Source organism: Vulpes vulpes, chromosome 10 (assembly GCF_048418805.1).
Source record: "Vulpes vulpes isolate BD-2025 chromosome 10, VulVul3, whole genome shotgun sequence".
Taxonomy (NCBI): domain Eukaryota; kingdom Metazoa; phylum Chordata; class Mammalia; order Carnivora; family Canidae; genus Vulpes; species Vulpes vulpes.
The window spans coordinates 7,905,753-7,922,305 of NC_132789.1; the positions used below are offsets into that span (position 1 = coordinate 7,905,753).

The window sequence follows — 16,553 nt, forward strand, 5'->3', positions numbered from 1 at the left end:
GCTATTTTATTTATTTATGATAGTCACAGAGAGAGAGGCAGAGACACAGGCAGAGGGAGAAGCAGGCTCCATGCACCGGGAGCCCGATGTGGGATTCGATCCCAGGTCTCCAGGATCGCGCCCTGGGCCAAAGGCAGGCGCCAACCCGCTGCGCCACGCAGGGATCCCAAGAATACTTATTTTTTAAAGTTATATTTTACTGTGCTTAATGCCGTTTAACTTCTTACCCTATATAGTCCTGAATTTTCTTCTTTGGCAATAAAAATACAAAGAAAGCCTTTCACCATGTTGGGGCAAGCAGCTGAGCTTCACTGGAAAAGAAAGTATTAATTTATTCTTCTAATGATCTAAGCAGAAAGAAACTCAATAAAAACTTGCTGGTAGTACAAAGCCATAATTCTCCCTCCTAAGAAAGGAAGCTGGCAGGCCTACCTCAAAGTTAACGAATAAACACATCAAAAGATACTCACCATCATTAGCCATTAGGGAAATGCAAATCAAAACCACAAAAAGATACCACTTCACACCCACTGGGATGGCTAAAATCAAAGAGATATTAGTGTTGTGAGGATGTGGAGAAATTGGAACCTTAGTATATTGCTGGTGGAACTGCAAAATGGTGCAGCTGCTTAGGAAAACAATCTGGCAGGACCTCAAAATGTTAAACCTAGAGTTACCATATGACCCAGCAATTCCAGTCCTATGTATAAACCCAGGAAAGATAAAACATATGTCCACCAAAAACAAACAAACAAACAAACACAAAAAACAAACCCACAACCTCATACATGAATGTTCATAGCAGCATTAATCATAATAGCCCAAAAGTGAAAACATCTAAATGTCCATTATTTGATGAATGGATTAAAAATGTGGTTTTTCCAGAGGCACCCAGGTGGCTCAGTCAGTTAAACATCTGAATTCCTGGGGATCCCTGGGTGGCTCAGCAGTTAAGTGCCTGCCTTGAGCCCAGGGTGTGATCCTGGAATCCCGGGATGGAGTCCCACGAGTCCCACGTCGGGCTCCCTGCATGGAGCCTGCTTCTCCCTCTGCCTGTGTCTCTGCCCCTCTCTCTGTGTGACTCTCATGAATAAATAAATAGAATCTTTTTTAAAAAATCTGAATTCCTTCGGCTCAGGAATATTTAGCCAAAATAGGAATGAAGTACTGACACATGCTACAACATTGGATGTATCTTGAAAATGTTGATGCTAAGTGAAAGCAGTCACAAAAGGTCACATATTGTATGATTCCACTTGTAAGAAATGTCCAGAATAGGCAAATACATAGAGACAGGAAGTAGAGTAGTATTTGCCAGAGGTTGAGGGAAGAGGTTAGGGAGAAATGAAGTGCCTGCTAGTGGGCAGTTTCTTTTTGGGGTGATGAAAAATTTTTTAAAGTAACTGTAGTGGGGGCACGTGACTGGCTCACTCAGTGGATCATGCAACTCTTGATCTCCGGGTTGTGAGGTCAAGCCTCACATTGGACATAGAATTTATGTTACAAAAACAAAACAAAACACCCCAAAACAAACTAACAAAAACTTAATAAAATTAGCCATGAGGTGATATTTGCACAGCTCTGTAAATATACTAAAAACTATTAAATTGTACTATTTAAAAAAAAATTTTATGTTCCACTCCCAGTATGAGCTTGAACTCACAACCCTGGTATCAAGAGTCACATTCTCTACCGACTCAGCCAGCAGGCACCTCTAAATTGTGTTATTTAAATGAGTAAATTGTATGATACATGAATTAAATCTCAATACAGCTTTAACGATAATAGAGATATTGAGAAAAAAACATACCTAAACAAAGAGTTAAAGCAACTGGAGAGTAAATAGAGGAAGGCAATTAAAACAACCAAGGGTACCCTGAAACTAACACTATATGTTCATTATACTGGAATTAAAATAATAAATAAATGAAACAACAGCAACAACCAAGGCTAGAGAGAGATTTAAGTATTAGAGACCATTTAAAAACTGCAATTCTTAAGAAATTCGTGAGGAAGACTTATTTATGCTGTAAGATGGAGCCCCTACTTGGGCTCCATGCTCAGAGCAGTCAGCCTGGGATTCTCTCTCCCCTCTTTCTTGAGCCCCTCCCCCACTCATGCTCACCTTCTCTCTCTAAAAATAAATAAATAGAGGGCACCTGGTTGGCTCAGTGGTTGAGTGTCTGCCTTCGGCTCAGGTGGTGATCCAGAGGTCCTGGGATCGAGTCCTGCATCAGGCCCTATGTCTCTGCCTCTCTGTGTGTCTAAAATGAATGAATGAATGAATGAATGAATGAATGGATAAATAAATAAAATCTTTATATAAATACATAAAATCTCTTTAAAAAATCATAAGGGAGTAAATAAGGCAGACATGAGTTCACAGTCTGAATAAGTTGGCACCTCCTAAATCTTGAGAGGCATTTTGTGCTTAAACATCATACTTTTTAAATAAAGGAGATACATTATATGATCAAATTTTTTCCTTTGTTTCAAGTTTTATCTGACACCTTTCTTTCAATTGTGTATTAATTGTACCAATTGTGATTCAGGAAAATGTAGTCTGTTTGCTAATCTAATCATAACAGCCTAGTACTTTGTATTTCAGAGTCAAAAAAGTATTACCAAGATACATGGGATAATTTATTGCAGCTCAACTACTTGTTTAGGAGGTAATTAGACTGTTACTTCCAGTTGGGTGTTTTTAATCCCTCAAAAAAACTTTATTGTATTCACAATGTGTATAAGTCAATTAAATAATTTCAAAACCTCTCTCAAATTCAAAACAAGGCAAACATTATCTACAGTTTTTGAAGCTACTGAATAATCTTTCTTTCAACATCATGTGTATTCATAAAACAATAGGGTATAAAGCTAGCTATTTTTATTCTAGCAATCGATTTTCTCAGAGATAAAAGGTCATGGGGCACCTGAGTGCGCAGTTGGTTAAGCACGCAACTCTTGATTTCGGCTCAGGTCATGATCTCAGGGTCATGGGATTTGGCTCTGCACTCAGCACCAAGTCTGCTTTCTGCTTAAGTTTCTCCCTCTCCCTCTACTGCCCTCCCTGCTCTTACTCTATCAATTAAGTAAATAAATCTTTAAAAAATATATATTTAAAAATGAAAAGTCATGGAAGAAACATGTGAGTCTTTTTGCAAAGTTGTTTAGCAACCTGCTACACCAAGCTATTTCTTATTTTGGAAGATTTCAAACATATATGAAGTAAATAGAACAGTGTGATGAACTCTCATGTATATATCATCCAGTTTTCACAATTCGCTACCTTCTGTCTTCATCTCATATCCAGCACTTGCACCTCTCCACCCACGCACCCCCCCCCTTCAGAGTTAAGTCACCTCATTAGATTAGTGTACGACTCTGGTTGCCTAGATGTGAGCCAAATAAAAGTAGTAGAGACTTGGATCTGGTTTGTTTGTTGTGTTTATCCTTGTCACCTTCACAAATGTAACTATTTTATCCAGTCAATGTAATCCATTTTCTTTGTGGCCATTGCTTAAATTTCATGACTTACAAGACCGAGGGGATTTTCTAACCATCCTTGATTAACTTGAATTTGCAAATACGAAGATGTAGATAGGGCAAAAAATCTACTGGCCAGTAGAATGAAAAAGCATCTCTTCAGTGAAATGCCTAAGCCAGGTCTTATCTGAATCCCAGCTGTCTGATTGACTTCTGCTACAGTAAAAATAGTTTCAACAATACTTACTGTCATTTTAGGGAACTGTCTGTGCAGCTGGAGAACAGATGGTTCCACAGGATCATTTTGTTTTGGACTCAGACTCTTTCTGGAATTCTGCTGGTGAATTACTTTGCCAACTTGAACATATAACCCTCTTCTACCATCATCTGTAAAATGAAGATAATGGTTATTAACTAGCAGTTTATGTCTTACACTTTGCTGAATGGTAGAAGAATTCTGGAAAGTACAACAGAAAGAGAACTTTAAGGTGTTTTCTAGAGAGTAAAACAAATAATGTGAGTCCTTTTTATATTTCTCTAAAGTAAGTGGGAGCACTTTATAAGCTTTCCTCCACCCCCTTGGCCCCCATGGGAGAAAGGGGACAGGGTTTTCTTTTCAAGGCTTGGGAAATTGAGCCACAGAAGTGAGCCCTGCTGCCTGAGGCTTAGTGAGGCAGTGATGAAAATGAGAAGAGCTGCCAAATTTTCTCTCCAGCCTAGTATTATGCTCACTTTTTTTTTTTTAATGCTGGCTTGTATTACTACTCTTCTAACAGAGACACAGACCTCGTAAAACTAGTTAATTCTTGTACATTAGATCCGCATTCACATACAGCCTCCATGAATATTGTAAACAGTATTGGGGAAATAATTCATCTACCACTGAAATGTGGAGTTGGTACCATTTCCCCCTGGTACTGATATTTCCTAACATTTGATGATATTAAGCACCCACTATGTAGTACCAAGCACCAAAAAGAAAGACACACCCCCTCTCCCCGTGGAGCTTAAATAGTCATAATAAAATGAAATGTCAGAAGTGGTTTGTTGGTGGGGTGCCTGAGTGGCTCAGGTAGTTAATGGTCTGACTCTAGATTTCCACTCAGGTCACAATCTCAAGATTGTGAGGTCAAGCCCCATGTAGAGAGCCCTTCTTCTGCTTTTTTTTTTTTTTTTTAAGATTTTATTTATTTTTGCACGAGAGACACACAGAGAGAGGCAGAGATACAGGCAGAGGGAGAAGCAGGCTCCCTGCAGGAAGCCCTGTGTGGGACTCCATCCCAGGACCCCGGGATCACGCCCTGAACCAAAGGCAGATAGTCAACCGCTGAGCCACCCAGGCATCCCAAGAGCCCTGCTTCTGACTCTATCCTAGGCATGGAGACTGCTTAAGACTCCCTCTCTGCTCCTCCTCCCCATCCATGCCCCCCCCCCACACACTCTCTCTCTCTCTTAAAAAAAATAGAAAAGAAAATACTTACATAATTAAAGAAGAGGAGGAGGAGGAGAGGGAAGAAGAAGAAGAGGAAGAAGGAGAAGTGGAGCAGCCTGGGTGGCTCAGTGGTTTAACGCTGCCTTCACCCGAGGGCATGATCCTGGAGACCCAGGATCGAGTCCCACGTCGGGCTCCCTGCATGGAGCCTGCTTCTCCCTCTGTCTGTGTCTCTGTCTCTCTCAATCTCTCTGTCTCTCATGAATAAATAAAATCTCTTTTAAAAAAGTGACAAACAGGGGCACCTGGGTGGCTGTGTCAGTCAAGCATCTGCCTTTGGCTGGGGTTGTGGTCTTGGGGTCTTGGGATGGAGCCCTGTGTCTCGGTCCCTGCTCAACGGGGAGTCTGCTTCTCCCCTTGCCCCTCCCCATTGCTCGTGATCTCTCTCTTTCTTTCAAATAAATAAATAAAATCTTTAAAAAACAAAAAAGAAAAAGAGGGACGCCTGGGTGGCTCAGTGGTTGGGTGCCTGCCTACGGCCCAGGGCATGATTCTGGAGTCCCCAGATTGAGTCCCACATCAGGCTCCCTGCATGGAGCTTCTCTCTCTGCCTGTGTCTCTGCCAATCTCTCTTTATGTGTCCCTCATGAATAAATAAATAAAATCTAAAAGAAGAAAGAAAGAAAGAAAGTGACAAACATAATGGTTGTATGGTGCAGACTGGCTGTTAAATATTAGTTGTTGACTCTCATAGTGTGCTGACACTGAACTGCACCTGCCCAACATCAAAAGAGGATCCCAGGGACTGTGGGTAGATCACTAGCCAGGGACAAGATCCAAATCCAAAAGTCAAAGTATGTATCCACTTATATTATCACTTTGCATCATCCTAAAGTTGAAAAATTCTAAGTCAAACCCTTGTAAGTCAGGACCATCCATACTTAAAATCTAATGTGTTTTCGATTAATTACTAGTAACATTTGGGGCACTTGGCTGGCTCAGTAGGTAGAGCAAAGGACTCTTCACCTTGGGGTTGTAAAATTATTGTTAAGATCTTGCTTCTTTTGGCTATTATTTCCTCCTATATTAAGATCCTTTAGTTACAAGTAATCCACCCAAATATGCATGAGTCATTAAAACAGAGGATGGACATATGAACTCAACTGAACAGGCCAATCCAGCAAAACTGAGCCAAACTTAATCTATGCTCTCACACTGGCACCAGGGCATAATTTATTTCTCCCCATTTCTCAGCTCCATACTGGCTCCATTTTCCAGCTGGTTTTCCAACTGAAGCAGACATAGTGGGGAACAGCCTCAAGCTCCAAAGCTGCATGGTTTACCAAGCCTGGTTAGCAGGAAACAGTTTTTGTTTTTTGGTTGTTGGTTTTGTTTTGTTTTTAGATTTTGTTTATGAGAAACACAGAGAGAGAGGCAGAGACATAGGCAGAGGGAGAAGCAGGCTCCCCGCTGAGCAGGGAGCCTGATGGTGACTTGATCTCAGGACCCCAGGATCACAACCTGAAGCAAAGGCAGATGCTCAACCACTGAGCCACTAAGATACCCTAGTGCGAAACAGTTTAAACAAATATCCAAGATCGAGTGTGATTGGTCTGACCTGGGTCTTGTGCCCATGACTGAACCAATCACTGTGGTGGGAGAATAGGAGCAGTCCATTGGCTAAAAATGGGACTGACTCCCCCCAACCACATGGCCGAAAATTTCCCACTACATCTGAAGATTGTTAAATACCTGTATCCTTCCCTGACACCTTCCTTACTTTCTTTTTCTTTTTAAAAGATTTTATTTATTCATGAGAGACAGAGAGGGAAAGAGAAAGAGAGAGAGGCAGAGGGAGAAGCAGGTTCCATGACGGGAGCCCGATGCGGGACTTGATCCCAGGACTCCAGGATCACGCCCTGGGCCAAAGGCAGGCGCTAAACTGCTGAGCGATTCAGGGATCCCCTCCTTAGTTTACTTTTCAAGTACATATATTGTAGTGACACCCAAAGAACACAGTTTTTGGAATTTGCTCTTGACACTTCAATCTGTGGGTATGAATTTTTTTTTTTAAGATTTTATTTACTTATTCATGAGAGACAGAGAGAGAGAGAGAGAGAGAGAGGCAGAGACATAGGCAGAGGGAGAAGCAATCTCCCCATGGGGAATCTGATGCGGGATTATGGATCCCAGGACCCCGGAATCATGCCCTGAGCCAAAGGCAGATGCTCAACCACTGAGCCACCTAGGTGCCCCTGTGGGTGTGAATTTAAAGTCCCAAGTTGGAAGCTCCAAAACTTAGATTTGAGAAAAAAAACCAAAAACGAAATACACACACACACACACACACACACACACACACACACACACACATTTCAAGGCATCCTAAACATGATCTTCGGGATGGTTTAAATGTCTGGCTGAGTGAGTAACCTATTGTTAATGAGTTAGGCAAAGCAGTGCTATCAAAAATGTTATTAGCAAGAGGGCTTCTGGGTGGCTGAGTCCTTGAGTCTGCCTTCAGCTCAGGTCCTGTTCCCAGGGTTCTGAGATGGAGCCTGCTGAGCGGCGAGTCTGCTTCTCCCTCTCCCTCTGCCCCTCCACTCATTCTCTCTCACTCTCTCTCTCTCAAATAAATAAATAAAAATTTTAATTAAAAAAATATTAGCAGGTAGGGGTGCCTAGCTGGCTCAGTCAGTAGAGCCATGCTATTCTTGATCTTGGGGTTGTAAATTCCAGTCCCAGGTTGGGTGTAGAGATTACTTAAAAATAAAATCTTAAAATGATATAAGCCAAGGTTTGTTTTTTTTGTTTGTTTGTTTATGTAAATGAGTGACCCATCACTGAGTTTTTAAGTTTGTGCTACTTAATAAAAAAGAAAGAAAGAAAGAAAGAAAAGAAAAGAAAAGAAAAGAAAAGAAAAGAAAAGAAAAGAAAAGAGAGTCCAGATATATTGTAACCCCTGGCTTTTCACAATTCTTGCCCAGTGTCTAAAGAACTACTCTCTAAATCTTATTTCATTTCTAAGAATAGAAATATCCTGGAGGGGGGAAAAAAAAAAGAAATATCCTGAAGAATTAACCCGATTAGGGTACCTTTGGTAAATACCAAAATCTATCTTCACTTTGGCAGGGAAATGAGAATTATCTTGAGCAGAATTATCTTGCTTGGGAGAGAGTGAATTTTTTTTAATGTTTTCTTTTTCCTGCTTACAAAACAGAAACACATTAATTGTGGAAAATATGGAGAAACATACAAAAGAAAATTAAGATCACTCACAATTCCACTACTTCAAAATTACTACAAGCATTTTATGTATATCCTCTGACAACTACAATAGCAATAATTAACATTTACTTAACCCTTTAGAATTCTAGGTGCCATGCATTAGATCATGGATGCTCTCATTAGATTATATCCTTATAGGGACACCTGGGTAGCTCAGTGGTTGAGCAACTGCCTTCAGCTCAGGACATGATCCTGCAGTCCTGGGATCAGGTCCCCGCACTGAGCTCCCTGTAGGGAGCCTGTTTCTCCCTCTGCCTATGTCTCTGCCTCTCTCTCTCTGTCTCTCATGAATAAATAAATAAAATCTTAAAAAAAAAAAAAAAGGATTTCATCCTTATAACCATTCCATGAAGGGCATGCTATTATTAGATGGTTTTTTAAAAAAGATTTATGAGATAGAGTGTGTGAGCACCTGTGTAGACCCTGAGATCATGAAAAGGTTACCTATCATGTGACTCCATTTATATGAAATGTCTAGAACAAGTATATCTGTAGAGACAGAATGCAGATTGGTGGTTTTCAGGGTCTGAGGGGAGTGAGGAATGGGGAGAAATTGCTTAACATGTATGAGGTCTCCTTTTGAGGTGATGAGGATGTTTTGGAACTAGGTAGATAGAGAGGGTGATGACACAACATTGTGAATGTACTAAGTGCCATTGAATTGGTCACTTTAAAATGTTTGATATCACCTCAACTTTTTTAAGTAGGCACCACACCCAACATGGGACTTGAACTCACCATCCCAAGATCAGGAGTCACATGCTGTAACTGACTGAGCCGGCCAGCCACCCCTTCATCTCAACTTTTTATTTTTCATTTTTAAAAAAGATGTTAAAATGAAAATGTTATTTGAGAGAGAGAGAAAGAGCGAGAGCATAAGCTGGCAGAGGGGCAGAGGGAGAGGGAGAAACAGACCATCTGCTGAACAGGGAACCTGATGTGGGGATTGATCCCAGGACCCTGGGATCATGACCTGAACTGAAAGCAGCCATTGGATTGAGCCACTCAGGTACTTTCAACCTTTTAAAGAACAAAATAAGTAAATAAAAAGCCTTTGTTTTCTTTCCAGCCCTGTCAAAAGTTTGATAAATTCTTCATAGAATTATTGTGCTATGGTATTGTACACATCCAAACTATTTTCTTTTCCCTATCATTATTTCTACTCTCAATACTTATTTACATGTAGAAAACTATTGTCATGATGCTTCACAACTTAATTTCCTCCTTAATGCTTTCTCTGGAAAAAAATAAGTAAATTATAATTTATGTTTTTAGGATAATTTGTATTTGGAAAGGAAGAATCATATTCAAAAGTTTACCATTTTCCCCCCTATTGCCCTAGAATGGCTGTAGTGAAGATTATTGAAAATTTACATTCCAATCCAAAATGGATTCATTATCAACAGGGGACAAAATGAAATGTTCAGTCATCTCCCTAAGACTTGTGCTTGGCACCTTTTTTTTTTCTGTTTTAATATTTATACCAAGATTTTTGGAGGAGGCTGGAAAGGCAGGGATGTTTATCATTTGAGCAAAAGATATTAAGGTTCGGGTATATAGTTTTGAAGGTAACCCTAAATCCATGGAGGGAAAGCCCCTAGGGTTGGTATTGGTTTCTACTCCTTCCTCCTCTGCATATTCTCCTCACACCCTGCCTGGTCTTCAAATCTGGTCTACTTCCTTCCCACCCTGAATGATCCTGAACAAAGGGCATTCAGGAAATATGTTGGAGAATGAATAAATGAATGCAGATGTGCCAAATGAGAGTTGAAGACTGTTGTTCCATCAATTCTGGGGAGAAGGAAATCATTCCAGCTGGGGTGATCAGGGGTAAGGCTTCAATTCCAGTATGTCTAGGCTTCTGACCCTGATATAACCTGACCCATCTGCTTGTCTTTATGGTTGTCCTCATGACTTCTGCAGACTCTTTAGAATGAATTACACTTCAGGTAAATCTAGAGGAATGCATCGCCTTATCCTTCAAACTGGCAGACTTCCTAACAGAGTATATCACAGCCAATGAAAGTGCTCCTGGAACCTTAGGCTTAAGTTTGGGGAGTAGTTTAACATTCTTCTTGCTCATCACTAACCTGTTGTCAGATCTTCCTTCAAAATATCTTCAGGAGGTTTCCCTTTTTTTCTATTTGTCTTTTTTTTTTTTTTTTTAAGATTTTATTCATTTATTCATGAGACACACGGAGAGAGAGAGGCAGAGACATAGGCAGAGAGAGAAACAGGCTCCCTGCAGGACTCAATCCCAGGACCCTGAGACCATGCCCTGAGCCAAAGGCAGATGCTCAGCCACTGAGCCACCCAGGTGTCCTCCGCTTTTTTATTTTATTTTTTTAAAGGTTTTTATTTATTTATTCATGAGAAACACAGAGAGAAAGGCAGAGACACAGGCAGAGAGAGAAGCAGCCTCCCTGCGGGAAATCCAATGCAGGACTCAGTCCCAGGAACCCAGGATCATGACCTGAGCTGAAGGCAGAGGCTCAACCGCTGAGCCACCCAGGTGCCCCCCTTTTTTATTTTAGAGAGTCAGAGAGAGACAGCATGTGCATGAGTGGTGGTGGGTGGGGGAGCAAAGAGAGAAGGAGACAGAGAATCCCAAGCAGGCTCCATGTTCAGTGCAGAGCCCAACTTGGACCAATCTCATGACCCTGAAATCACAACCCGAGCTGAAGTCAATAGTCCAATACCTAACTGACTGAGTCCAATGCCTCTTCATTTCTGTCTTTTAAAGACAAATGATACAAATGATCTGCTGTTTGTAGAAACCTGGAAAATGCAAATAATAATAATAATAATTTTAAAAAATATATATGTGCTATGGACTGATATAGTCCCCTCCATTCTATGTTGAAGTCCTAAACCCTCAATGTGACTGTATTTGGGATAAGGCTTTTAGAAAGTAATTAAGGTTAAACGAAGTCTTTAGGTTGAGGCTCTAATCCAACATGATTGATGGCCTTAGAAGAAGAAGAAGAGAGATAGCCCAATCCCCATCACTGGCCATGTGAGGACAGCAACAAGGCAGCCATCTGCAAGTTAGGAATAGTGCTTTCACCAGAGACTGAATCAGCTGGTATCTTGATCATGGACTTGCCAGTGTCCAGAACTCAGGAAAAAATTTTCTATTGTTTAAGCCACTGAGTTTATGGTGTTTTGTTATGGCAGCTAGAGCTAGAACAACATATAAGAAGGAGACTGGTATTACCAGAATCTTTTAACCCAGAAGATAATTGGTAACACCACTTCTTTCCAGATTTTCTTTTTCTTTCTCATCCAAAAACTATCTTTGTCGTCTTATATACTTGCTGTCTCATGCTTTCCCCTTCTTCCCATATTACAGCTCTCTTACTGGACTTAAGATGTTCTCCTTGGTCAAATTCATCCAATTCTGCCTATACTTGGGGGCTTGCTTGTCTGGATTCCTTTAGCATGAGGTCAGAAATCTTTTTGTTCAAATCCTGCAAGAGGATAAATCCATACTAGAATGTACTGCTTTAAAATAAAATTGCGGGCAGCCCTGGTGGCTCAGCAGTTTAGTGCCGCCTTCAGCCCAGGGCCTGATCCTGGAGACCCGGAATCGAGTCCCGGGTCAGGCTACCTGCATGGAGCCTGCTTCTCCCTCTGTCTGTGTCTCTGACTCTGTCTCTCTCTGTGCCCCTCGTGAATAAATAAATAAAATAAAATTGCAGCCATTTTTGTTGATTAGGAAAATGCCTGTCTGAGTTGGTGAAAAATCTGAATTATGACATTTATTTTAATTAATCAATTAATTTTTAGAGAGAGAGAGAGAGAGCATGAGTTGGGGAGGGAGCAGTGAGGGGCAGAGGGAAAGGGTGAATCTCAAGCAGACTCCCTGCTGAGCATGGAGCCCAATACGAGGTTGAAGGGGCGCTGAGCCCACGACCCTGACTGAGATCATGACCCTAAGATCATGAGGTGAGCTGAAATCAAGAGTCGGACACTAAACCAACTGAGCCACCCAGGCACTCCCTGAATTATAATGATTGGAAAGAGATGTGATATTAGCATGTTCAAATCTATGCAATAACTCTGAATAATACAAACAAAATTCAGGAAAATTGAAATTCTTGGAAATTTGCTTTTATGAACAGATATATATGACTTCTCTGGCATTCAATAACAAGTTTATGTTTGTATAGTGCTTTATTGTTTCCAAAATGCTTTGCCATTATTTATTTATTTACTTATTTATTCATGAGAGACACACAGAGAGAGGCAGAGACAAAGGCAGAGGGAGAAGGAGGCTCCCTGAGTGGAGCCCAATGCGGGACTCGATCCCAGGACCACAGGATCACGCCCTGAGCTGAAGGCAGAGGCTCAACCGCTGAGCCACCCAGATGTCCCTGCTTTGCCTTTATTATTTATTTTGATCCTCAGTCTCAGAAGTAGGGGAGACAGGTATTCTGTTTTCCATTGTAGAGGTAGTAAAAAAGCTAGTGACTACTTGGAAAGTCAAGTCACCCAGCTTATCAGTTTTTATTTTTATTTTATTTTTCTCATTTTATTTATTTATTTTTTTGCTTATCAGTTTTTTTTAAGCTTTTCTTTTTTTTTCTTAAGATTTTATTTATTTATTCATGAGAGACACAGAGAAAGAGAGAGGCAGAGACCCAGGCAGAGGGAGGAGCAGGCTCCATTCAGGGAGCCTGATGTGGGACTTGATCCCGGGTCTCCAGGATCACACCCTGGGCTGCAGGCGGCACTAAACCGCTGAGCCACCAGTGCTGCCCTGCTTATCAGTTTTTAAATGCAATATAATAACAAATGATATTTATTATGGTTTGCTAAGTCCTAGGTACTATTCTAAGCACCGTACATGTATCTCCTTATTTAATGCTTATAATAATCCCTGAGGTTTGTACTGTTTGCATTTCCATTTTATTTTATTTATTTTATTTTTATTTTTTTTAACTTTTTTATTTATTTATGATAGTCACAGAGAGACAGAGAGAGAGGCAGAGACACAGGCAGAGGGAGAAGCAGGCTCCATGCACCGGGAGCCTGATGTGGGATTCGATCCCGGGTCTCCAGGATCGCGCCCTGGGCCAAAGGCAAACGCCAAACCACTGCGCCACCCAGGGATCCCCTGCATTCCCATTTTATAAACCAGAAAACTGAGGCACAGAGAATTAAGTAATTTGCCCAAAGTCCCATGATAGTAAGTGGTGGGACCAGGTTCAAACCCAAGCCATCTGCTTACAGGGCCCACACGTCTAACCAGGTTCTGAAAAGTGGTAGATTCACAACAGACATTTCAGAAGGACGGAGATGTTGTATTTCAAACAGGTTAAGAGGAACCTACTATGGCCTGGTTTGCATGGTTCATATACCTAGAATTGGTTCCTATGCAGTGAGAGAAGAATCCTCAGGATTGATTGTCCAAAGAAATGCAGGATTCACAGACTCTTTGTTAATGATATTTAACTGCACTCCATTTGTAATATTCTGCATTTCTGATAACACACTTGCACTCAAGTGACAATTCTGTTTCCTCAGATTGTAAGCATCAAGGTGTAGATCTTAATGTCTGGTTTCTTGCCACCCAATATAGTGCTGTGTTTAAAATTGTTTTTTACCTTGTTGGCCAAGAAGAAACAAGGTAGGAAAAAGGACATAAAGAATCTGGGCTGTATTCTGCTACCAAATAGCTGAGTGACCTCCAGGTCTGGTTTTCCTCAACCTGTAGGCCTTGAGTTAATTATGAAAAGATTACCAGCAAGTAGCTTCTGTTAGAAAATGCAGAGTCATATACTTTGTTTATTGGGGTAAAATTCACATAACATAAAATTCATGATTTTTACTATTTTTATTTATTTTTAAAAGATTTCATTTATTTATTCATGAGAAACACAGAGGTGGGGACATAGGCAGAGGGAGAAGCAAGCTTCCTGTGGGGAGCCTGATGTGGGATTCAATCTCAGGACCCCAGGATCATGACCTGGGCTAAAGGCAGACACTCTACCATTGGGGCACCCAAGTGCCCCAATTTTTTTTACCATTTTAAAGTGTACAATTCAGCAGCATTTAGAATATTCACAATGTTGGGCAACCATCAACACTGTCTGGTTCCAGAACATTTTCATCTGGATATGGAATACCCAGAGCAGCTAAATCCATAGAAATAGAAAGTGGATTAGCAGGGGCTGGGGGGAGGGAAACGAGGAGTAACTGTTTAATAGGCACAGGGTTTCCTTTTGGGGTGATGAAAATGTCACTGAACTATTCACTTAAAATGGTTAATTTCGTGTAATACTAATTTCACCTCAATTTTTTAAAAAAAGTGGGAGAAAGTAAATGTAGCTTTGTCTAGTCAGTGGCAAAGCACTTCAAATGTAGACAGAGATGATACAGATTTAGTTAATGGGAAGAAATTCACGTGAGATCCATCCTGAAGCCCCTGTTCCATCTACCATGCTGTACCCTGAGATTTTAATAGTGGAGACCAGTCAGGCCATTCATCAGCTTTGTGTGATGGAACCTTCTCAAAGTATGACCAGAGGACTGGCAGGCTCAGCATCATCTGGGAGCTAGGTAGTCTTTCAGAATCCCACACTGCCCCCAACCACCTGAATCAGAATCTGTATTTTGCCGAGCTTTTCAGGTCATTTGAATGCATCTTAAAATTTGGGAAGCACTCATTAGAATACTAAGGGGGTTCAGGCTATCCTGCTTTTGGCAACCCAATAGACATAACTGGACTTTTCTTCTGAAGACGCATTGTAGCATGATTGCTTGCTGAACTAGTTCCCAGCAGTCTTTCATTAGCATTCTCCCCTGAAGGCACTGGAAAATTTATCCACCATCAAAAGACTTACCCATTCCTTTTGATGAACTCAGCTTCTGGGAAGAATAAGTCTGGACAATCCAAATCACCTACCAGGGGCTAGGAAAAAGTTGCAGTAGCTTCCAAATCAGCAAGGGAGAGACTGCCTTTGTATATGAGATGTGGCTGAGTATATTCAAGGAATTACGTGTTTTAGAGTGCCACTTCTGAAGTGGATTCTAATTGGGTGGTTTTAAAGAGGCTGTTCCTTGGCCTGGAGTACCCTGCCTCTTTGTGATTTGAATCTGTCTGTAGCACTTGCTCAGTATTCCAAACTTGAAAATCAGAAGATAAAAGTCTACACAATGACACCTATATTCTTCTAACTAATTTTATGGTAAAAGTTACTTGATTTAACTTTCTGTCAACAAAGAACCAATTGTTGGGGCACCTGGATGGCTCATTGGTTGAGCATCTACCTTCGGCTCAGGGAGTGATCCTGGGGTCCTGGGATCAAGTCCCACATTGGGCTTCCTGCATGGAGCCTGCTTCTCCCTTTGCCTGTGTCTCTGCCTCTCTCTGTGTGTCTCTCATGAATAAATAAATAAAATCTTTAAAAAGAGAGAGATACCCAACCATTAACATATTTGACGAATATTTATCATATGACAATTATGTGCCAGATGCTGCTATACAGCAGTGGCCAAAACAAGGGAACTATAATAGGGTGACATAGAAGTTACCGCTGGGTTGTGATATGATAGTCAATTTTATTTTTTTCTGTTTTATCCTTCTTTCGTTTTTCAAGTTTTTTGCAATCATACATTATTTTGATGATTGGAAAAAATACAATGTTATGTAAACATTTTTTAGTAAGTCCAGGGTCAGGGATGCCTGGGTGGCTCAGTGGTTGAGCGTCTGCCTTTGGCTCAAGGCATGATCCCGGAGTCCTGGGATCGAGTCCCACATCAGGCTTCCTGCGTGGAGCCTGCTCCTTCCTCTGCTTATGTCTCTGCCCCTCTCTCTGTGTTTCTCATAAATAAATAACATTTTTTTAAAAAAAAGTAAGTCCAATGTCGTATCAGTTTATTTATTTTATTTTTTATAGATTTTATTTATTTATACTTGAGAGACAGAGAGAGAGGCAGAGACATAGGCAGAGGAAGGAGCAGGCTCCACGCAGGAAGCCTGATGTGGGACTCGATCCCAGGACTCCAGGATCATGCCTTGAGCCAAAGGCAGACGCTCAACCACTGAGCCACCCAGGTACCCCTCAATATCAGTATAATTTGAAGGTGGTATAGTGAGGTTTAAAGCTATTAAAACAACAACAAAAATAAAGCTATTAAAACATTATGCTTTATTAATTTTTCTTATTTTTCTTTTTTAAATATTGTATTTATTTATTTTAGACAGAGAAAGAGCAGGGGAGGGGCAGAGAGAGAAGGAGAGAATCTCAAGCAGACTCCCCACCAAGTGTGGAGCCCGACACATGTCATGACCCCGAGATCATGACCTGAGCCAAAATCGAGAGTCAGATACTTAACCAACTAA

The 16,553-nt window shown here is 40.9% G+C and overlaps 1 long non-coding RNA gene across 1 annotated transcript; it reads right to left on the minus strand.

Annotated features, from left to right (window-relative positions):
* Positions 1–227: 227 nt before the first annotated feature.
* Positions 228–15,191, minus strand: LOC140594140 (uncharacterized). The gene is made up of 5 exons (XR_011994636.1): positions 15,052–15,191; positions 11,565–11,673; positions 3,731–3,870; positions 2,160–2,264; positions 228–311 (listed from the first exon to the last, which is right to left on the minus strand). It is a non-coding gene; the product is annotated as an uncharacterized lncRNA (long non-coding RNA).
* Between the last annotated feature and the right edge of the window lie 1,362 nt (positions 15,192–16,553).